At 42.0% G+C, this 23,957-nt stretch overlaps 1 protein-coding gene across 1 annotated transcript in view; it reads left to right on the top strand.

Annotated features, from left to right (window-relative positions):
• Positions 1–23,234: 23,234 nt before the first annotated feature.
• The window catches only part of ZNF644 (zinc finger protein 644), a 73,944-nt gene continuing 73,221 nt past the window's right edge, over positions 23,235–23,957 (top strand). Inside the window, exon 1 of the mRNA XM_063136448.1 lies at positions 23,235–23,290. The gene's annotated coding sequence lies outside the window, so the exon portion shown is untranslated. The remainder of the gene's footprint in view (positions 23,291–23,957) is intronic.

Below are 23,957 nucleotides of genomic sequence, written 5' to 3' on the forward strand. Positions count from 1 at the left end.
TTAAACTAACACACACACTAATTCACTCCTGCACATTTATGGAGGGAACTTTTATCCTTTACTTTGATGATGCAGCCTTTTCTACTCCAGCCTTTTCCAACCTGGTACCCTCAAGATCCTTTGGACGGATCCCCCCCTTGCATTGGAAGCCCAGCCAGCCAACAGGAGTAATAGTTTAACTGAAATAAAGAGCCTGCCTGTGCCTGACTCAGGTGTAGAAGCTTTCTCACTCACAGCCCATATACTGTGGTAATATGGATGATTGACTTCTATGAGCAGAAACACATTCCCTCTCCCTCCCCCTCCAGCCAGAATCAGCAGTCAATTAGTGTTTCCCACTCCCCTGAACATTGTGATTGGAGGAGAACACAGTCACGGACAGTGCAGTGGCAATTCCTAATTGGTTAGCCCTCACCCTACTCAGCATCTTCCAAATATGGAGATATTCAATTCAGACACACCCGCACACAAAGAAAGCAGGATAATTTTGGAGACTTTAGAAGCTCAGATTGGGCAGTCTCCACTCTGATATTAATCAATGGGGTTGGAAGCAGCCAATCTCCGCTCTGGAAGATTGAATTCTCTGCAGATGTTCATGGGTACCAGATAATTCTGGGGCTGAGTGCATACTCCTAGCAGTTACCTTCTGTGCAGAAGGATGGATGATGTTGGCTAGGGCTGTAGCCCAAGAAGGGCCCTAGATTGCTCCAGGATATTCTCCATGCCCTTTCCCTGAATGTTCAGCTTTCATTGGGGTGGGGCACCATCATCTTCTTGCCTTTTACATATTGATACATAAGTCAAGGCAGGCAGAATTGTACTCAATTTCTTAAGAACTGATCTTGCGCCTGCACTCTAGTGTTCTGTTGAATTAGTACTATGCCACCGGGATAATTGCCACCGGGATAATTTGCAGACACTTGGGCACTTGTTTAACATTTTATACTAAAATGTTGCTTTGATGAAATTATTTAACCAACTGTTAACATAACCACATAAATCTAAAGGCTTTGCTGTTTGAAACTGGAATCCCAATGTAATTCTCAACAGTGAAGTGCAGTGCAATCTTATGCGTCTCTACTCAAAAGTAAGCCCTGTTGTGTTGAATGAGACTCTCAGGTAAGGGATTGTAGCCTGAGTAAAGTAAGGAGGGTGAACGAATATGGTAAATGCATACAATAGGTAAGTACAGCTGCATACCTATACACCAGCGGTAGGCAATCTGATGCCTGCCAGATGTTGTGGACTACAACTCCCACTTGCCCCAACCAGTATGGCCAATGGTCATGGATTATGGGAGTTCCAGACCAAAACATCTGGAAGTCACCAGGTTGCATAACCCTACTATACACAGTTACCTGGGAGTAAGTCACATTGAACTCAATTGTGCATACTTTTGAATAGACATGCATAGGACTATTATGTAAGTAAATGAATAAACAGGTTCTTGGCACTCCCCTAACTGTATCCCATATTGCAGACCATTTACTTTGTCCCATAGAACTTAATGGGAGCCAGCTCCGATCTGTGTGCTTTCACTCCTTCATTTGCATAGCCTCAAGTTAGGGTGAGACAAAGAGATGGAGCTCAGAAGCTTCTCTTTACATGTGTCATAAACACATATTCATCATGCATGCATGTTTGGATTATGTATTTCGGGCTTCAGTTTTCAAGGACAGACTGTGCTAATGAGCCAATTGGAGACACATTAAATAATAAAAGAATCCCAATTAAGATGTCCATATCTTATTATCTTTCCCTTTTTGCAAAGAAAACATTAAGCCTCCTATAGTGCAGCAGTATTGAGAACAAAGTTTGCATCCTGGTGTATACAGAGGCTGGTTAGCTTGGGAAAGTAATGAGAATACTAAATGATTACTAATAACACTTAATCAAGATGCCAGTAAGCCTTTTCTATATTAATGCTCTCCTTTTGAGGATAGATTGAGTCTCGTTTTATTAAAGAAAGGAGAAAGTAACTCAGGAGTAACTCTTTAATCTTCAGCTGGAAAATGCAATTTTGAAAACCATTATCTTAGGAATGCAGTAATCAAACCAAGTAATCACAGATGTTAAGCCTACTTTGAATATTATTTAAAATACTTCCTGGATGAAAACAAAACTTGACAGGGCCATGTCAGCATCTGCTGGGCTGGTGCTTTGTTTAAGCAGTTGCACATATTAACAAGAAAGGTTTATTCAAATGTGTTTTTGTGCCGTCGTGATCCTTTCTGAAATTATCAAAGATACTAAAGCCATTACGGGATTCATAAATATTTTCATTTTCCATTTGTTCCAACGCAGACTGTTGGATTAGACCACAATTATTATTTTTTTGTTTTAATAATCACATTCTTCTGTGTAGAACAAAATCATTTTCACCAACTGTAACTTGGATTTCATATTATGCAAAGGGAAAGAATGAAAGCAGAATCTGGTCCATTCCTCTTCCAGCTCTGCAACATAATCAAGTTTTCATCCTACATCCATAGGAATGAGTGGTAGAATTGAGATGACGAAACCATGGAGATGTGGGAATAGCTATTAGGGGTAATCCCTGACCATTGGCCATGCTGGCTAATGTCTGTGGTGCAGCCAGGAATTCTAGACTCTGACTATAAGGGTCTTATGGTGGGGGGTTCCTTAGATTGCCATGGCTATAACTTCTGTTGTGAAGCACACAATAACCGCTTCTACAGTCGTAATATGTTAAAGCAAAACACCAAATAAACAACAAATGAACAACCGCTTTGACAACCCTGATTTTTTAAAAAAAATCACTCTAAGCATGTTCAGTATCACATAAGCAGCATTTTCTCGTAGAAAAGGATAACAGTCAATGTAAAGTCAAAATATTTTAAACCTGTTGGTAGCCTGTACATGTGGTCATTTGGAGCGGGGGTGGACTTTGGCTCCAAGTTCTAGCCCTAGCTGCACCACCTGGCTGGCATTTATGGGATTTGTAGTCCAAAACATCTGGAGGCCATCAAGTTGCCTACCCTGAAAGCATTGTTCCTGTGGCTAGAATGGTCTCATTTGAGGGCAGAACTAGATGTGCTGGGACCATCCTTTGTGTATCTGCTTCATTCATGTATAAAGCAGAGTATGTTCTCTTATTTTATTTTATTTATTTATTTATTAAATTTATATACTGCCCCATAGCCGAAGCTCTCTTACTTTCAGAACATAGGACCTACCTAGCCCAGTATTGTCAACCAGCTGCCAGGGCCAGGGCAGGCATCAGTGGTTGTGGCCCTGTCATGAAATTTCCAAAAATGTTGAGGGGTAACAGCTTTTTCCTGGGATTTTTTTTTCTGAGTGTGTTAAATACAGAAAAATAAAGTCACAATGTTAAGAAGTAGCAGCATATTTCATGGAACTCTTCAATAGTGTATTATGGGTTGTCCTTCTGCCAGAAGACTGGATGGCCCCCTCTCCCACGCCCAGCATTGTTATGCAAAGAGCTGCTGAAAGAGGGGTGGAGAGCTCTGGGTCTCCTCTGTCAGTCCCCAGCAGGCCAGCAAAGCCTTTGGCAGTCTAGTCAGCTGATTTTACAAGGCCGAACTCACCATAATATGCTGTTCTCTCCAGGTTGGATGAACATGAGTGGGACATTATGCAGTTGTGAGGGGTGGCACTCTGCATTTGCTCAGAGGCACAAATTATTTATAATTTCAAACACCAGGGCTCTCCCCTGTTGAATCTGGGTCAACTTAAGCTGTCAGGAGAAAACTTTCTATATCAGATTCTAATGACCAAGAATGTTTTTATTAATGACTTGTGCATCCCCTAAACCAGGCATAGTGAAATTCTGGCCTGAGTATGGCCTGAGGCCAAGCTTCTTCCCCAAGTCTCACACCTTTCCTTTGCCCAGCACTCAGAGAGGGGAAAGGGCTTATCTTTCACCATGCTGGGCAGGGAATCGTGACCTCCACCCAGCATGAATCAGTTGGGAAGGTGGGACTGGGAAGGGTGTATATGTGTATGAATGAATAGTGCTTATGTGTGAATGAAAGGGGAGTGTGTGTTTGTGTGTATTTCCGTTACATTATTATTACATCGCATTTCTATCTTGCCTTTGTTCTTCTTGCAAATAACCTAAGGTGGCTTCTTGTCTCTATTTTATCCTCACAACAACCCTGTGAGGTAGGTTGGGTTGAGAGTCAGTGATTGGCCCAAAGTCACTGTGACGACCCTCACCTTACACTGCTCCTTTATTCTTTTCCTGAATCAAAGGACCCAGCGCAGGTGCAGGTGTCCCTGTGACACACCTTCACTTCTTAGGTCCCACAGCTATACAGCTCAACCCCCTTATCCCAAATTCACCTGTACCCTTGCCAGGTACTCCAAGGACCACACCAGTTGAAATTAAATGTAATTTATTAACAAGTAGTTACCGCAGGTACAAAAGCTTAATGGTTTCCTCAGTTCTCAAGCGTAATGGTTATAAAGCACAATGCGTATTGGTTTCAGTCAGTTCTTTCTCTTAAACATTTCGAATGTAACATAAGGTTTTCCTGCCTACTATTCTCTCTCTCACACTCTAATCCACCCAAAACAACAAAGCATGCAGTTCCTTCCTATCTCTAATCCAAAACTCATCCATCATCATCATCATCATCATCATCCCTTCTGTCCTGTCATCAGAAGCATATATACTCACACAGTCCTCCGATTCCTCCCATTCTCCTACACCAATCCAGACGTGCCACAGAAACATCCAATCAGCACTCTCTTTCCATCCAGCACTCACCCCCACCCATCTATGGCTTTATACTTACCAATCTGCTACACATACACAGTGAGTACCTTCTTTAAACTTTTCAAACATTCTTATTAACTAATAAACCTTTATATTAAACTTAACATCACAGCCTCATGCAGTAGAACATCACAGTCACCCACTGAGCTTCATAGACAAAGGCGGATTAGAATCCATCTTTCCCAAGTCCCAGTCCAACACTCTCATAGCTACACCACACTGGCTCTGCATGGTGTGTGATGGTGTGTGGATTGTATGTGCCTCTCTGTGTGGAAATGTGGAGTGCTAGCAAATGCCAGCAGCAACTCCACCAACATTGGGCAGTGACCTTGCCCACTGCTGCATGCAATCCTTGACATCCCAGCCTGGGGCCAAATCAGACCTCAAGATGAAAATGCTTCCCCAACTGTTTCCTAGATCACAGGCGAAAAAGGAGAGTTTCAGAGTTCCCAGGCTGCGCATTGAAATAAATAAGCCAAACTATTGATGAAGTGTTGTGATAGAAAAGCAGCTGGGCGAGTTGCAGAGTAAGAGGAAGTTCAGAGGCAATGGTAGAAAAACAAGTGGAAAAAAGTGACCTGGCAAGATGGGGAGCCAATACAGGCCTGGTTCAGACAACACGTTAAATCATACTGCTTAACCACAAAATGGTTAACGGTTCCCAATGGTTAATGGTTCCCAATTGGTGGTCCGTGGACCCCAGCGGGTCCATGTAACCCACCCAGGGGGTCCGTGGCACCATTCACATATTAGCTCTGCAAGGTCCGCATTTTAATAAAAGAAAATACGCCGTCTCCTGCACTCTGCTTGCTTCGACAGTGACGTCATGTGCAAAAGCACCTGCGTGATTTAGCAACTAGCTTCAGAGATTACTTCCCTGCATCTAATCCTGAAAACTCGTGGATAAGGAATCCTTTTGAATGTGGTGATGTACAACTAACAACTCTATCTGCAGAAGAGCAAGATACACTTGTTGACGTGACTTGTGATAGTTCATTGAAATAATTTTTCAAAGAATATAGACTGGACCAATTCTGGGTGAAGGTTTTTCCTGATTATAAGAAGTTAGGTGAGAAAGCTTTGAAACATCTAGTTCCCTTTTGCTCCACATATCTTTGTGAACAAACATTTTTGACATTTTGTTATATGAAGAACAAGCATAGAAATCGGCTCAATGTTGATCCAAATTTGAGATTAAAAGTAGGAAATATTGAACTGAATATGGAAGGGATTGTTCGGGACAAAAAGAGGCATGATTTCTCCCATCACGTTTAGGTTTAGTAGCTGCTAGACATGTCATAATTTCTTCAATTGTAAACTAGATTAGTAAAATTAAATTCGTCTTTATATTCCTAACTAAGTCATTGTCATTTTTGCGTGGTAATATCACAAATATCACAAATTTTGTGGTATTTTATGGTCTGTTTTTTAGTATACCTAAAATCCTTTGCTTATTAGGGGCTACCCCTTATTTTCTCCAAAAAATTGCTTCGCACAGGTAACTACCATAGAGATAACAAAATTTTCAATGGCTTGGCATTTGAAAAACAAGGGCTCCACAGTACTTAGCTAACTGGGAACCACTGGTTTAGCATGTTGTCTGAAGCAGGCCAAAATGTTCTTCTATGGAAAAGCAGTTTGTTTTTCAAAAAAGTGTTTGATTCTATGGCACTCACATTTTTTAAGTCAGGCCATTCTAACTTCCATATGTACAGCTATGGGTTGAATCAGATGTGTGAAACCTAAGTACATAAGGGTCCTGTTAGATCTGGGGGGTGTCAACATAACAGCTAAGTGCTTTGCCAATTTCACTGGCTCCCAGCCCATTTCAAGCCCCAAGTCAAAGTGCTGTTCTTTTACCTTTAAAGCCCTTCATGCTACCCGAAGGGTCACGTGTCTCCACATGTATTAAGTGGCTGAATTTAGGATGAACGGAACATACTATGCAAGAGAGCTTGGCTTGATTTGCATTTAGTTCTTTGTGGTCTTTATTTGCTGGATTATTTCTTCATTTCTATTCAGTTCCTTATTGTCTTTATTTACTTTATTATTATTTCTTGATCCACTGTCCTGTATTAGATTTTTTTACCTAGTTCATCATTGGCTCTATTTGCTTTATTATTTCTTGATCCACTGTCTTTGTGCTGAGTACTGTGCTTCAATTCCACCGTTTAATTCATTCCACTTCTAATCTTGAGTTTGTGATCTTTCTACTCATTCAGCCTTACTCACTGGGGTGTCATTTCGAACCCAGATTTACACATTGCCTTATTTATTTGAACCCAGATTTACACATTTCCCCCCTTAGTGCTACTTCTATAGTTTTGCGGGGTGTGTGCGTGTGACTGTATGCATTTTAACTTGTGTTTAACTCTGTTATGAACCACCCTGAAAATTCGGTTATAGGGTGGTCTATAAATACAGGGAAATAAATAAATAAAATCAGACTAAGGGCCACTAATCCAGAATCTTGTTTCCCACACTGGCCCACAAGCAACACATGTAGACCAGGGGTGGGCAGAAGGTAGATCTTCAGATGTTTTGGATATCCTCTCCCAGAAGCCCCCACCAGCATGGCCAATGATTGTGCCAGTGTGGTGTAGTGGTTAGAGTTTGGGACTGGGAGTCAGGAGATCCTGGTTCTAATCCCCATTCAGCTATGGAAGCTTGGGTGACTTTAGGCCAGTCACTGATTCTCAGCCTAACTTACCTCCTCATTTGGTATAAGATAGCTAGGTCCAGATTCTCTCTCTCTCTGTGTGTGTGTGTGTGTGTGTGTGTGTGTGTGCAGCAGCAGCAAATGTATTTTAAAAAATAGCATCAATTCAAGTGGTTACTGGACTGTCATGCATCAGTGTAACAAAGAATCAAACTTAAAATAATAGTGAGCTGCCATCTGCTGGTAAGAAAATGTAATGTGGGTGATGAAACCGGATTTCATTCCTTTCTCCAGGTAGGTATTTGAGAGGCTTATTGCATGCTGCTTTTGTACTTAGCTGACAGAGATACACTCTGTACTAATGGCAGCATGCTGGTGTAGCTCCCATAACAAGCCATATCCCACAGAACAGTTGTTTCTTCATCATGATGTATTATATTTTCACACAGTATTATGTGAGCAAATCGTGAGAAATCCAGCTAAAGCAGAAGTGGTGTTTCTTTACCTTCATTCTTGTTTGGCTTTTGTTCCCCTGCAAATTTCTAACCAATGATAGTGGTGACCGAGTGCTCATCGCGCCATTGTCTGTTCCCTGGTCTTGCCTGAATGCCTGGGAAGGTGAGATGCCAGGTTCTGCTATCACCACACACACGATAATCCAATTCAAAGAGGAGTCTTGCATGCCCATCTGTCTGTTTCATGCAGGGGTGCAGAACCTCTTTTAGCCCGTAGGCCAAATTCTCTTTCGGAGAAGCTCTCGGGGGCTGCATTCCAGTAGTGAGTGGCGGGGATGGTCGAAGACATTTTGCTGCCTGAGGCAAAGGACAAGATGGCGCCCTCTTCTATTTCATGTACGAAAGCCATGGGCTGGATGAGTCTCTTCAACACTGGCAATGGGACAACCCCTTTCCTCACCCCTGAAAGCAGCATACTAGCTTAGGGGGTGCAGAGCTGGCCATGTTGCCCACAGCTCTGTCCACTAACACCTTGCTGCCACTTCCCTGCCTCATTCTACCTCATGGGAGGGCCAGCCCTGGTGGGTGGAGCAAAAGGGCCAGGGCCCCCCAAAAACAAAAAATTCCAGCATATTTTAGCTTCAAGCTCTTACTCCCAGTAACTAAGGCTTAGGAAATGCACTACAACCTTTTAGAATGGAGAAAGATCTGCACAACAATCAGAAAACCACCAAATAATCAATGGTTGGGGGAAAGGGGTGGGGTCAGAAGAAGGGGTGGGGTCTTTTGTGTTTCTCCCACCCTCCTGGAGGGCTGGATTATGATCCTCCGAGGATCAGATTTGGCCCCAGGACTTGAAGTTTTGCATTCCTGGTTTAGAGAGAAGAGCAGCCACAGCCAGAGTGTGCAAGATGCTGCTGCCGCCACTGCCAGAAGTGTTTCCAGGGTGTGTGCATTAGGAATGGATGAAGGTTAATGTAGCTGATTAATAAGGAGAGGGCCTTTTCAGTGGTGGCACTCCAGTTGTGGTATGACCTCAAAGAGAAGCTTATCTGGCCCCTATGCATTATGGTCTTCTTGGTGCCAGGTGATGACCTTGTTATTTTTCTAGGTTTTTCATTCCTTCACTTTTAGAAATTGTGTCAATGTCTTTTTAGATCTTTGCACTGCTGCTGGCTTTTACTCTTGTTTTTATTTTGGGTTCACTTTGTTTTCAAATTATTGTTTTTTAAAGATGATGTTTTACTGTGTTATTGTATTTTATAGTTTAAAGTTTTGTTTTGTGAACTACCCAGAGAGCTTTGGGGATTGACCAGTATAAAAATGTATAAAGGAGATAATAGAAAATAATAAATAAATAGTCTCCAGCTAAAGGAGGAATGATATGACAGACAAAGGAACTTTGTAACAGACAGCATTTTTATGTGACAGATTCCTGACACTTTTGAAATGTAGAAGCGTGGCTATGCCCTCAGTTATAAAGAGAGTTAAGAAATAAGGTCAGGGAAATTTAAAATCTGAAACATAGCAGTCCTGTGGGGTGGCAGAAGGTGAATTCCAGGTGGAGGAGCCAGATTTTCTAATGCAAACTCCCCCCCCCCCCCGGGTAATGGCTTTCCCTCCCACAGATGGGAGGTAAATACAGGATTCCAGCTCCAGGGCTGTTGTAGTTTCCTCCCTGTTCCATGAGCGTATTGAGAGAATGGTAGCTGAGATACTAATACAGACTGGGAGCTGTACAAAAAGAGAGATCAGCAACCAGAAGAAATGACGAAATATAAAAATAAGGCAGGCATGTTTAATTAAGGTAAAAACACACACATGGAATTAACATGTTATGGGGGGATTGATAATAATGTGCATTAAAAAACAACCCTTATATTTAATACTAACTGGACCTTAAGGATCTTGGTCAATTAATGGATTTGGGGATTGGCTATTGAGACCTCTGTTGTTACGTTTTCACCTTAAGGGTGTAATCCTATGCATATTTAGACAGAAAAAGACCCACAACTGCCAGCATGCCAGTTGGGGAATACTGTGAGTTGTAGGACTTTGTCTAAACATGCATAGGATTGCATCCTAAATTGCAATATAGAATTGAGGTACTGCTATAGCCATTGATACTGCATTTCACATTTCCTGTCCTTTTAATGTTTATTTTCTTCTACACTTATGCTTTAATTCTGCCCTGAATACGTGTTGTTGTTTTATTATGGGTAGGTGTAAGGCCAGATCACTCCCAATTTCAGAACAAAATTAATGGGTTTTTCTTTAAATGTCTTGTTAAAATGGCACAGCTCCATCATGATTTTTTAAAAACCTATTGTAGTGACTTCAAAGCATTTTCAAAGAAAGGGGCAAGAAAAAAAATAGGTCAACTCTTGATTTGAAATCTGAGATGAGCATGTATTTGTAGTGTTCCCCTGGTTTATTTCCTCAGAGCAAGGTTGGCAGGTATGAGAGGAAGTTAAAGATTTATTTTTGGTACTACTTACCAGATGTCATACTTGCTCTTCTGAGACAGTTGCTTTCATCTTACCTGTTTTAGTAGTGATGAAAAAGTGATTTTCATTCCATTTTAAGCAGTGTAGCACATACTGTTTGCATGCCATTAAAAGTGGAGTGGGGGGAGGGTTGTTTGAGAGGCTGCAGGCAGAGACTTTAGGTGTCGTTTATAAACTAAACATATTTATATCAGCTTTTTTTTTCTTTTGGTGTGGGAAGAGTCATGAAGCAATCCTATCTACTAATAGTGAACTCATTCTCTGAATGTCAATTCTTATGTAGTCCAAACAGTACTCAAGAGAGTGGTATCCGCAGGCTTGGGCAAACCAGGAAACCATGGAGGATAAAGCAATCAATGGCTACTACTCATGATGGCACATAATATTAACCCATGGTATGGATTGTTGAGTTTATGGTAGGTGTGATGTGCAAATCCAGCCATGCTAATAAACCATGAACAACTCAGAAAGAGAACCTGTGGTTTGTTGTTGGGCTGTGAATTCTGGTTTGTTTAAACCATGGGTTGTTGTTACGGGTGAACCCAAACTGTGGGTCATTCATTGATTGTTTCACCAAACTATAGAGGTGATGGGCAAGAGCAGTAACATAACCCAGGTGTTCTACATGCCAATATTACAGTGCCACAAAGATATTTGGGATACAGAGAAGGAACAGGCAAAGGAGGGAAATAAATAGCCCAGGGATTAAGAAAACAAGCCATAGTTTGTCCAATTGTCTGCCAGACAAACCCTGGGTAGGGAAACAAACCATGGGTTAGTGTTATGCGTGAACCAAGCTATTATCTCCAGTATTGGAGGCAGTATGCCCCTGAATACTACTTCCTGGGGAACACAAATAGAAGGGTGCTATTGCACTCATGCTCTACTTGTTGGCTTCCCACAGGCAGCTGGTTGGTCACTGTGGGAACAGGATGCTAGTCTAGGTAGGCCTTTAGTCTGATCCAGCACAGATCTTCTTATTGTCTTAAGAAAGGGTTTGGAGAAGTACATTTCTTTTAAAGGAAAACAACAACTCAGAGTGGATAAGAGCTTCAGGCCCTCAGACAGTTCTGACGTCAGAGTCAGAATGAATTCATGCGGTAGAACAGGTCCTGTCAGGCTCCTTTTCTCAGATCAAGACTGTCTACATAAAGGTCCCACACTTGTGCTCTGAGCCTAGCCATTCTACAGTGCTCAGAAACTTCTTGGCAGTGCTTCCAGTATTTCTAATGAGTGGAGCTCAATTGCCAAAGCCAGCTCTAATGGTGATTTCTGCAACAGTGACAGACCTTCAAGAGTCTCTGGCTGATAAATCAGGAGTGGGACAGACTGTTGGCTCTAAAGTTTGAGTCCAGGGATGCTATCTCTCCCACCCTCCAGCATGTTCTTCCTTGGACTGGGCTGCCATTTTGGATACACGTTGCAGTCCTCCATGGCTATGCATACCTTCTCAATGGTACCTGTGTAGCATGGCCATTTCTGCATCACCAAAAAAAAAAAAAAAAGAAAAAAGGAAAAAAAAAAAAAGAGAGGACAATGCAGGAAACATATTTTCATAACATTTGCATGTTCTAGTATATATGTAGAAATGCAAAATTATAAACAATTAGTATAATATAAATATCACTATAATACATCTCATTATAGCAAGGAAGACTGACCAAATCAACCTTGTGCCTGTTCTGTCTGCTATCTGGGTGCTAACTCTTAACAGGCAACTTCTAGGCCCCTGCTCTCCCTTCTTGTTCTTCAACTTTAAACCAGACTTGGACTGGGAAGCCCATCAAATAGAGGATGCCTCTAAATAGAGGATTGTCTTCTGACAGCTTTTCAAATATATTATTATTATTATTATTATTATTATTATTATTATTATTATTATTATTATTATTTGTATCCCGCCTTTTGTCCAATGCTGGGCCAAATAGAGGAGTGCTCTTTGTAAAGTAGGACAGGACACCAGGTCACTCTAGATCAGTATTATGGTGCAACACCATTTCCCCTTCTTTTCTGAGTCTTTGTGTGATACACTGAATAGGCCCATGACAGGTGCAGAGAAGGTCAGTGGTACTTGAAGATTTGACAGCCAAAACAAAAACAAAGATCCAATGACTTGGACAACTTTATCAAATTTTGGAAACCTCTGAAGAAGAGCAATATTGTGTCTAAGAAATCCATGGCAACTTTAGGTCATTAAAAACCCTTTTGATTTTAAACTCAGGCCTACAAGACCTCTAACTTGTTTTGACCATAACAACACAACTCTTTATAGACTCCGTGTATCAGCAGTAAGATCCCCTCTGCTGGTCAGAACCTGGTTTCTAACTGGATCTTTAGCCCATCTCTCATTGGTACCATATTTATTGGGATATATAAAGCACCTACATCAGACTGGAAGGATCCATCCACACAGTGTGATTAAGAATGCCATCTGGGTTGTTGTCCACGTCTCTCTTGTTCCATTTGCTAGAGGGTTGAAACTGGTAGACAAAGCGGCTTAGATGAGATCTCTCCCATCCACTATTCATGGTTCTTCACACTGGCCTTCGAGAGCTTGTTATACATCAGCTTCAGAGTTGTTCTAATGGGTACAATAGGAATAATAACCACCCTCATAGGGTCATTTGAGGATGAATCAGATAAAAATGATAAAGTGCCATGTATTCTTAAATGGTGGTGACCATCTGCCATGAGGACAGTAGCTATGGGATGAAAGAGTGCTTACAGCCAGCATGAATTTCCCAAAGAAGTGGAATCCCTTGACCTTTTGCAAATTAGTGTCTTGGCCTCTGCCTTATAGATTTAGTACTGTTTGTGAACTGGGTTGGGGTAGGAATCCTTCCTTGTATGAGAAAGACAGATGAAACACATGTCTCACTCTTACTAATATGAATCTAATGGGAAAGGAGAGACAAAGGGAGCTGCTTTTGAGACTGATGACAATTTCAGGAAGAAAAAACCCTCGTTACATCCATACGTCATCAGTATTCATGACAATATTAATGTCTTGAGACCTTGGATAACATTTGGAATGGTTAACAGAAAAAGGCCCAAACTCCGGGCATTTGTCAAAGTGAAACTTCATGAATGACTAATATCCTAATCAAGCTAGCAGGGTGTGCAGAAGAGGATCTGAGCATCACTCTGCCTGCTGATTGGAATTTGGCCCATGAAGATGTTAGATGATTAATCTGTGAAGGTTTCCTCCCCCCCCTCCCCTTGAACTATTAATGTTCTCTGTTTGGGAGCAGTGGCCCGCAGCTCATTAAAGCATAGAAAATTTGAATTTAAGTGTGAAGGACAGGACGAAAATATTCTCCATGCACCCCGTGCTTGAGCCTTGGAGATTAGAAAAATAAAGTGGTGAAGGAAGTTTGTCCTGTGATAACACTGACCCACTGTGTGTGTGTAAGTGTCAGAACTGTCAGGAATATTTTAGATAGATACAGACAAAAGGGGATTGAATATAAAGATGTCAGGAAGTTGTGAGAATACGCTGAATGTAAGCTACTGTTAATGTAAATGCAAGTGCTATATATGACCATATTATTGCTATATATGACCATGTGCTTCTTTGAAAAATACCATTAAGTACAAATTTAAATGGGCTTTATTCTAATTTAATTGCCATAGCTTCCCCCCAAGGACCCTAGGGTTTGTTATTTGGTGAGATTTTTGTCAGAGATTCATAGGTCCTTTAAAAAGTCCCAGACCATGGTCTTTCTGACACACATACCTAGGAGTGTAGAATGGCGTGTATTTAGGAACATAGGAGGCTACCTTATACTGATCCATCTATCCCAATATTTTCGACACTGACTGGCAGCAACACTCGAGGTTTCAGGCAGGATTCTTTCCTCACCCTACCTGGAGAAACTGGGGATTGAACATGAGACTTGCATGCAAAGCATGTGCTCTATGAGCTACAGCCCCTAACTATTTATTAGTTAGCTTGTTATATTTACATTCTGCCTGTCTTCCATGGAATTAAAGGTGGTATAGATTGGCTTCCCAGGTGTTTCATCGGGGCATTGACTAGACCCAGAGTTGTTGAGTTTCAGCAAGGTTGCTACATTTTATCCCTTAAGACTATTCCTTGGGACCTTACAATGAAAGGTAGGGGGTCAGACCAAGGTGATCAACTTGTGGCCTTCCAGATGTTGTTGGACTGCATTTTCCATTATGTTGGCTAGGACTGAGTTGCAGTCCAACAACATATGGAGGAGCACATGTTGACCGCCCCTTAGACCATGGGTGGGCAGAAAGTAGATCTGAATTTACTGGTAGATGTCTGAGTGATCTGCAATCAATCAGCAAGGGTTTCAGACTCTCAAAAATGGCAGTAACAAAATGACACCCCACCCACCCAAAATGATACTGCTAACATGAAGAAAGTAATTCAGGCTCTGTTAACATTGAACTCACCCACCCCAAACTAGTATGTCTTCCAAACGTATGCCAAGCGTTTGTGCCAGTTTTGTGCTGTTTTGTGCCACAAATCCAGAGGCACCACAAAAATGACACACTCTTAGGTAGGGCATGGGGAAGGCCAAAAAGGTCATTTTCATATCTTCTCCAAACCTATGCCAAAGTTTTGTGATAATTTTGTGCTCTTTGTGACACAAATCCTGAGTTTTGTGCCAACAGCAAAAGCATGTAAATAAATGCTTAAAAAAACTACACTCTCATATCTCTTCCAGACCTATGTCAAACTTTTGTGCTAGTTTTGTGCAGTTTTGTGCTGCCACCAAAAGCATGAAAATGATATACCCTTAGGTGGGGGGTGATGGTCAAAAAATCCACATTCTCATATCACCACCAAACCTATACCAAGGTTTTGTGCTGAATAGGAGTGAGTGAGTATGTTGCCACTGGTACACTCTTCACTTCCATATTTAATTAACAACCTATGATAGCTCCATTTGTAGATTGTTAGTGTGACGTCCAAACCCAGACACTCTGGATTCTTTATGACTTAAACAACCCAGAATTAATCCAACAACTCTTGAGTTGTTCAACACCTAAAACAACCCAAAGTATTTGGGTTTGGACGTCACGCCATCAACCTACAAATGGAGAGGTCATAGGTTGTTCATTGAAAGCAGTAGTGAGGAGTGTGTGTTGAAGACAGTGCACTTGAACTGGCTCACTGAAATCACTCAATGGGACTTAAGTTGATCACAATTAACTTCTGCATGTCTGCTCAGAAGAACTGGACCTATTCTGAAGAATTGAGTTAAATAGGACTTGCCCCCAGGTAAGTATGTATAGGATTTCAGCCTAAGCATAACTAATTCTATCTGTATTGGGACTTATCTGTCCAGAGGACTCATGTCTTGATTTATTTTAATTTTTGTCCTATCATAATTGACATACCTAATCCAGATATTCCCACCCACTGATTTGTATTGAAAGTTAAGCCAATGAATTTGTCTAGGCATATTAATATTATCATTTATATGAACACACACACACATTTCAACTTTTGTTTTTGACTTATTGTTTAAAATTCCCTGATGCCTATTTAAAGGGAATTTAGAAGTACTATATACTTCCAGGTCAGACTAATGAAGCAACAAGGCAGTAGTGACTATTTAAAAATCCCTTTGTTTTTTCATTTTTCTTTTTTTCCCTTTGATCAGTTGTAGATAAAATAACTACCTAAATAATATGACACTCCATCTTGTCATTTCAACTGATAAAATTATAAAGATATTCAAATAAGATATTAATTTCTTATCCCAATGTAGTCACAGGTTGCTTGAGAAACTCAAACTGCTACTCTGAAACAGCAAAGAAAACCTCCAATTTTGACTTAGTTTTGATTTGAAATTTTCCAGCCATCTCGCAAGACAAAATCCTTGAACTATTTACTTAAATGAATGGATATATTCCTTTTTGAAACAGTGGATATGGAAGATTGAGCCATTAAAGTGTTGGGGTAAAATTAAAATCCCCTCCAGTAATAACTAAAGATAGAGAAAATCTTTCAAGAAAATTAAACACTTCATCAAAAAGAGAGGAGGGTTATTGTCAAGATTACAAAGATTATATTGGAGGGTTTTCTCTGACAATAAGCCACCAGCTATAAATAGAAGACCCCTAGTATTATCTACTCAGGGAATCTTCTTTTACTTACAAAATTATTTATTTCTTTAACACAAATATACAATTATATTTCCTTCATTTGAAGTATGAAATAGCTCTGGCTACATCGACAGGAGAAATAAACCTGGAAAAATTAAATTATTGTATTCTAATGTGAAAGGAAGGGCTGATACAATAAAAAGAGCAAACAAAAAATGATGTGGTATGGGGGAAAACCTCATTCATATATAAATATATAGATCTCCTATTCCCTGTTTTATATGCCCATCTTTTTTGACTTTTCATTTCTATAGGTAGGGTTAAATGGATGATACTCTGAAGAGTGTTTAAACAGAAAAAAAGTCCTACAACTCCCTGCATTCTCCAGACAGCTTGGCTAGCTGGGGCATGCTGAGTTGTAGGATTCCCCCCCACCCCCCGTCTTAATATGCATAGGATTGCACACTTAATCACTAATGCTGCCATTTGTAGTTGTTATAGTTTGATGCTCAAAGGAGTTGAAGCAAAATTGTCACTGGAGGTTAGTAAAGACATTCTGTAGGCATGCCCACTAATGTTTGGGAACCACAGTGAATATTCCAGAGCAAAAGATGTTCACACATTAGGACTGGGCACTATAGTGTGTGTGCACAAATTATCATTTATTTATTTATTTAAAACATTTATATCACGCCCTATATCAATAAGATCTCGGGGCGGCGTACAGATAAAAGCATACAGTATAAAACAGTAAATATACACAGCTAAAAACAAATTAAACCATAAACTAAGTTAAATTGATATATAATTTAAAAGCAGTAAAACTATTAAAGCAGTTAAAACAATGTGCCTAGTGAATTTAACCATTAAAAGCTTTGTTAAAAAGGCATGTTTTCACTTGGCGCAGGAATAAAATGAGCGTTGGCGCCAGTTGGGCCTCCAAGGGGAGGGCATTCCACAGTCGGGGTGCCACAACAGAGAAAGCCCTCTCCCTTGTCCCAACATAGCGAATGCGTTGTGCTGGTGGGATGCGGAGAAGGGCTCCTCCAACAGACCTCAAGTCTCGGGCAGGCATATATAAGGAGAGGCACTCCCTCAAGTGGTTCTCTCATGGTGGTGTGGGCTGCCCTTGTGGGACACATCTTTAGAAGGGCACATTTATTTCTATGGAATGATGGGGTCCTGAGATAAATGTAGCCTTCATTCCTCCATCAACCAAGATCTGGGTGAGTTGAATGTTCCCTGTTAACAGACTCTCACAGATTCACACTGGATTTGTGTAACTGTACACTCATTGCCCCATCATCCCAAAGAGATTTAGGAAGAAAGGAGCTTCAGAGGTCCACCAACCAGAACCAAGTGCAAAATAGTGCTTCAGATGAATGCACATAAACTAGGAATTAAGGAACAGGGTGGCTCTAAGTGTATACACTTGCAGAATGCTTTGTTCTACATTCTTGGGTCTAGGGCTGTTGGAGAAATCCACAACAAATTCAAATGACTTCAGATTTCTATGAATCTGAGTTGTGGATTCTGCAGTGGATTTTGAGTTGTGGATTTTGGTGTTTTTATATCCGCGTAAGCTGTATGGATTTTTATCTGCCATCTCTGCTTTTCATTATCAGCTGCTTTAATGGTTTTATTGCCTTGTTTTGTGATGAATTGTTTTATTGATCTGTTGCAAGCTGCCTTGAGTGCCTCTTATGAGACAAGGGATGTAGGATAAAAATTGGCTAAATAAATACATAACGATACTTGCAGAAACTCAGTGTCTGAATTAGCCTTGGTTCCAGTCAGCTGAAGAAGGTGTCCAGGTAATTAAGGCTGGAATTCACTCGCATGACACTCCTTCTCATGCCTCTGTGGTAACATGAATAGCCCAGGACCACTGTGAGGAGCCCACTCTGTGGTTCCTGCTCATACCAGTGTCATCCCAGTTTTTTTGAGGGTTGATGGCATGGGGAGAAGCCATGGCCCATTAACTTGAGTTATGCCATTATCTAGGAGGTATGGGAAGAAGCAATGCTGCTATATTCATACTTAGAAATTTTGGTTGTTTACAAGAGTACATTTCCAACAATAGGTTCTTCACCCCCTGCATGACATCAGTAGAACATCATTATCAGAACTGTACAGAATTATGCATGATGTGGAGAACGTGGACAGAGAAGCATTCTCAGTATTGAATCTGGGGTTATCCATGAAACTGATTGGTTGGTGATTCAGGACAGATAAAAGAAAGTACTTCTTTAGGCAAAACACAGTTAAATTATGGAATTCACTACCATAAGATGTAGTGATGGCCACTAATTTAATTTAATTTAGATGGGTTGGATAAATTCTTGGAGATGGCTATCAATGGCTACTAGTTCCATTCTCTGTTATCTTCACCACACCATTCCTATGCCAAACACCTATTTGCACAAACATGCACATTACATCTCTTTGTGAAGGAAAATTGTGTACTTTCTAAAAACACACAAATAGACTCATTCACACAATGGTTGCCACACTCCTTATAACCCAACAACCATACCAAGAGAGGATTGATTAGTTGCTTAATTAGATTTAAACCAATGCATATTTTACCAATACCTCATAGGTATTTTGAATGGATATGGAAGGAAGTATGAGATAATTCAATAAGCTAAAACTACCTCTCATTGATAGGTCATACTTACTTTCTTTTCCATTCATTGTTAGAGCAGCACACCAGAATCAAAATAGGTTCCAAACAAGTGACCTTCAATTTCAGCATCCATCAATCAAAATTCTCCCTGCTGTTTAATGTATTAATTCACAGCACAACCCTATATATCAGGGGAAGGCAGACAGTTGTTCTCCAGATGTTTTAGACTTCAACTCTCAGCATTCCTGATCATTGGCAATGCAGGAAGTGGCTTTATTACAATTAAATGTACCAAATAAATAAATAAATAAATAAAAATACCTTCTGCCCTCTCTGCTGTACATGTCTACTCAGAACCAGGTCCCATGGGCCATACTCCTAGGTAAGTAGGTTGCAGCCTAAAACAGTTAAAACTTACACTCCATCCTAATATAATGTGCACATATAGATCCAGTGAAGGGGAAAACAAACTTTTATAAGGAAAAATTAAAATATACAAGAAGAAATCTCATATCCTAATAAATAATAGTCAAGGAAACATCTTGATTCACACCCTTTAAGGTATGTGCTACATGAGTCTGTGGGTTATCTTCTGTTCTTCTATTATTAATTTCTATAAGAGTTTGATTTACATACACAATTATTTATCACTGCAACCCTGGGAGTTAAGATAGGCCACAATCCTAGACAGACTTACCTAGGAGTATGTCCCATTGAACTCCATGGGACCTTCCCAGTAGTTGTTCATAGGCTTGCACTGTTGAGATGCAGTCTGTAAAAGGAAATAAGTCCCATGGAACTCAATGAATTGCCTGTAACATATTGAGGACCATGATGCATGGCTAAAAGAGATAGTGACTAGCCCAAAGCAAACTTCACAATTGATACACTGCCTGATATTGATTCATCACTTATCTGTTGTAACAATTTCAAGAGGATAGCTGTGTTAAAGCTCCATCACACCAGGGGTTAACACACTCCCCACCGCACTTCTCCACCCGTGTTTTCCATCCTCAAGTTACTTCCTCTTTCAAGAAGAGGAAGTACACAACGAGCATGAGGCCCATTGAATCTGCTGTGGCACACAGCAGGAGAGAGCAGCAATTCAGAGTTTAAAAAAACATCGGACTTAATGAGGCTTTTTTTGTTGCGTAAAGAAGGCCAAGAGGGACCTAAGCAAACTTTGTGAGTGCCCAGTAATGATTGTGCAATAAAACGTTCGTCGGATGGAGCTTTCAGTCTAAAACAATAGAGTGTTGTGGCACCTTACAGTATATATGAAAGATTGTTGTTGTTGTTGTTATTGTTGTTGTTATTATTATTATTTATTTATTTATATAGCACCATCAATGTACATGGTGCTGTACAGATTACACAGTAAATAGCAAGACCCTGCCGCATAGGCTTACAATCTAATAAAGTTGTAGTAAACAATAAGGAGGGAAAGAGAATGCAAACAGGCACAGGGTAGGGTAAACAGGCACTGGGTAGGGTGAAGCTAACAGTATAGAGTCAGAACAAACTCAATATTTAAAAGCTATAGGGAAAAGAAAAGTTTTTAGCTGAGTTTTAAAAGCTGTGATTGAGTTTGTAGTTCTCAAGTGTTCTGGAAGAGCGTTCCAGACATAAGGGGCAGCAGAAGAAAAAGGACGAAGCCAAGTAAGGGAAGTGGAGGTCCTGGGGCAGGCGAGAAGCATGGCATCAGAGGAGCGGAGAGCACGAGCGGGGCAATAGTGTGAGATGAGAGAGGAGAGATAGGCAGGAACTAGACCGTGAAAAGCTTTGAAGGTCAACAGGAGAAGTTTATATTGGATTCTGGAGTGAATTGGAAGCCAATGAAGAGATTTCAGAAGTGGAGTGACATGGTCAGAGTGGCGGGCCAAGATGATCTTTGCGGCAGAGTGGTGGACAGAGACCAGCGGACTGATGTGAGACGAAGGAAGGCCAGAGAGAAGAAGGTTGCAGTAGTCCAACCGAGAGATAACCAGTGCGTGAACGAGAGTCTTGGCAGAAGAGACAGACAAAAATGGTCGAATCCTGGCAATATTATACAGGAAGAAACGACAGGATTTAGCTACTGCCTCGATATGAGGAATAAAGGAGAGCGAGGAATCAAATATAAAACCAAGACTACGAGCTTCGTTGTTGTTGTTGTTGTTGTTGTTGTTGTTGTTGTTATTATTATTATTATTATTATTTATATTTATATACCACCCCATAGCTGAAGTTCTCTGGGCAGTTTACAAAGATTAAAAACATTGAACGTTAAAAACAGATATACAAAAATTAAAACCATAAAAAGCATAAAAACAGATTACATACCAACTCAATGCCTGGGAGAAGAGAAGAGTCTTAACCTGGTGCCGAAAAGATAACAATGTTGGCGTTGGGGAGATTGTTCCATAATTGGGGTGCCACCACTCTTGTTGCCATCGTCCAAGCTTCGCTCAGAGTAGGTACCTGGAGGAGGACCTTCGATGCTGAGTGTAGTGTATGGGTAGATTCATGCCAAGAGAGGTGTTCCGTCAGGTAATGTGGTCCCAATCCATGTAAGGCTTTATAGGTTAAAACCAGCACCTTGAATTGGGCTCGGAAACGTACAAGCAGCCAATGCAATTGGGCCAGAGTTTGTCTTATATGTTCGAACCTTCTGGTTCCAGTTATCAATCTGGCTGCTGTGTTTTGCACAAGCTGCAGCTTCTGAACCATCTTCAAAGGCAGCCCCACATTGCAGTAAACCCCCCCCCCATTGCAGTAATCTAACTTGGAGATTACCAGAGCATAGACAACTGAAGCCAGGTTATCCCTGTCCAGATAGGGGCATAGCTGGGCCATCAACCAAAGTTGGTAAAAGGCACCCCATGCCACTGAGGCCACCTGAGTGTCAAGTGACAGAGATGGTTCTAGGAGACCCCCCAAGCTATGAACCTGCTCCTTCAGGGGGAGTGCAGCCCCATCCAGAACATGTTGAACACCCCCTATCCAGTCAAAAGAACCACCCACTAACAGCATCTCAGTCTTGTCTGGATTGAGTTTCAGTTTATTAGCCCTCGTCCAGTCCATTCTCACAGCCAGGCACCAGTTCAACACATCCACAGCCTCACCTGATGAATATGAAAAGGAGAAATAGAGTTGAATGTCATCAGCATACTGACAACACCACACTCCAAAACTCAGGATGACCGCACCCAGTGGTTTCATGTAGATGTTGAACAGCACAGGAGACAAGACTGACCCATGCAAACCCCCATAGTGGAGATTCCATGGGGCCGAGCAAAGTTCCTAGAGCAACACCTTCTGGAGCTGACAAGCCAAGTAGGAGCGGAACCACTGCAATGTAGTACCTCCCACTCCCAACTCAGCCAGTCGTCCCAGAAGGATACCATGGTTGATGGTATCAAAAGCTGCTGAGAGATCAAGGAGAATCAACAGAGTCATACTCCCCCTGTCTTTCTCCCGACATAGATCATCTTACAGGGCGACCAAGGCTGTTTCTGTGCCAAAAGCAGGCTTGAAACCTGGATCTGGATAATCAGTCTCATCCAAGAGTGTCTAGAGCTGCCCCACAACCACTCACTCAAGAACCTTGCCCAGGAATGGAACATTTGCCACCAGCCTATAGTTATTAAGATTTTCTGGGTCCAGGGACTACCACCACTTGCAGACGGCCCAGGACCACTTTCTCTGACAGAGAGGAATTAATCACTTCCCTGGCCCAGTGCACTGGGTCACTTTTTGCTGTTAATGTCCTTGTAATGTCACTGTTCACAGTTCTCTCCCCACACCTCTACATACAATCTAGAAACCTCAAACTCTCCACAATGCTTCATGCATCTGATGAAGAGGGCCATATAGTCGGCAAAAGTTTATGCCAGAATAGTTGTTAGTCTTTCAGGTGCCACAGGACTCTTCTATCATTGATCCAATGAAGTGAGGGGTATAAGGATTGCATGTGTGTTTTGGGATGGGGGTTGCATGACATCTACTTGAACTGAAAGGAGGGGGGAGGAATTTGGCAGCCAAGAAAGGAGAGCAAAGGCAGATTAGAAGGCTACGCACATGCGTCTTAGGCGCCGAACTGGGCGGAGGGTGTGTTTGTGTGTGAGAGTGGGGATCCGAGCGAGAGGTGGCGTGATGTCGTCATGACGCCTCACGCAGCCCCCTCGGTATGACGCACGCCCTGCCGAGCCCGTGAGTTTTCCGTTATGGTTATTATTATTATTTGGGGGCGCGCGCGCGCGACTGACAGTGGGGGAGGGGAAGGAGAATCCCGCGCGGCCTCGAGCGCGAGGACGGCCGAAAAGAGGCTGGGACGGAGCGCGCGCGCGAAAGGGAGGAGGCAGAGCAGGGAGGGGGGGGTCTTTGCTCCATCCTGTCGCATCAGGGAACATGGCGGCTGCCGCTGGTGCGGCAAAGGGGCTCGACCAGGCCGGGCCGCGTCCGCCGGGGGTGAGTGGCGAAGCCGGGGCTGCGCGGGGGAAAAGATGGGCTTCGCAGCCGGGCAGAGCTCGTTTTCCTCAGGCTTCGGCTCGGGGGAGCCACCGGCCTCGTTGTCCTCCTTCTCCAAACCGACCGCAGGTCCGACTGGGCCGGGCACAAAGAGCTGCTGCGCTGAGGAGGGTTTTGTTCGGTCACATGAATCGGCCTAGCCAGTGAACGCGGAGCGGGGAGACGCCGCTAAGGAGGAACTTCGGGTGGAGGACGAGGGGGAAGCCCGGAGGAGGAATAGTCGGGGCGACCCCGGCAAGGCCGCGGAGTGAATGAGGTCACCCTGGCAGCGGGTGGGGGGACGGACGGGACCACTACTCCTGTGAAGTAGCGCAGGGAGCGAAGTACGGGCTAGTTTGCGAGGTCTGTC

The sequence above is a fragment of the Elgaria multicarinata genome, chromosome 1 (genome assembly GCF_023053635.1).
Source record: "Elgaria multicarinata webbii isolate HBS135686 ecotype San Diego chromosome 1, rElgMul1.1.pri, whole genome shotgun sequence".
In the NCBI taxonomy this organism is placed as follows: Eukaryota; Metazoa; Chordata; class Lepidosauria; order Squamata; family Anguidae; genus Elgaria; species Elgaria multicarinata.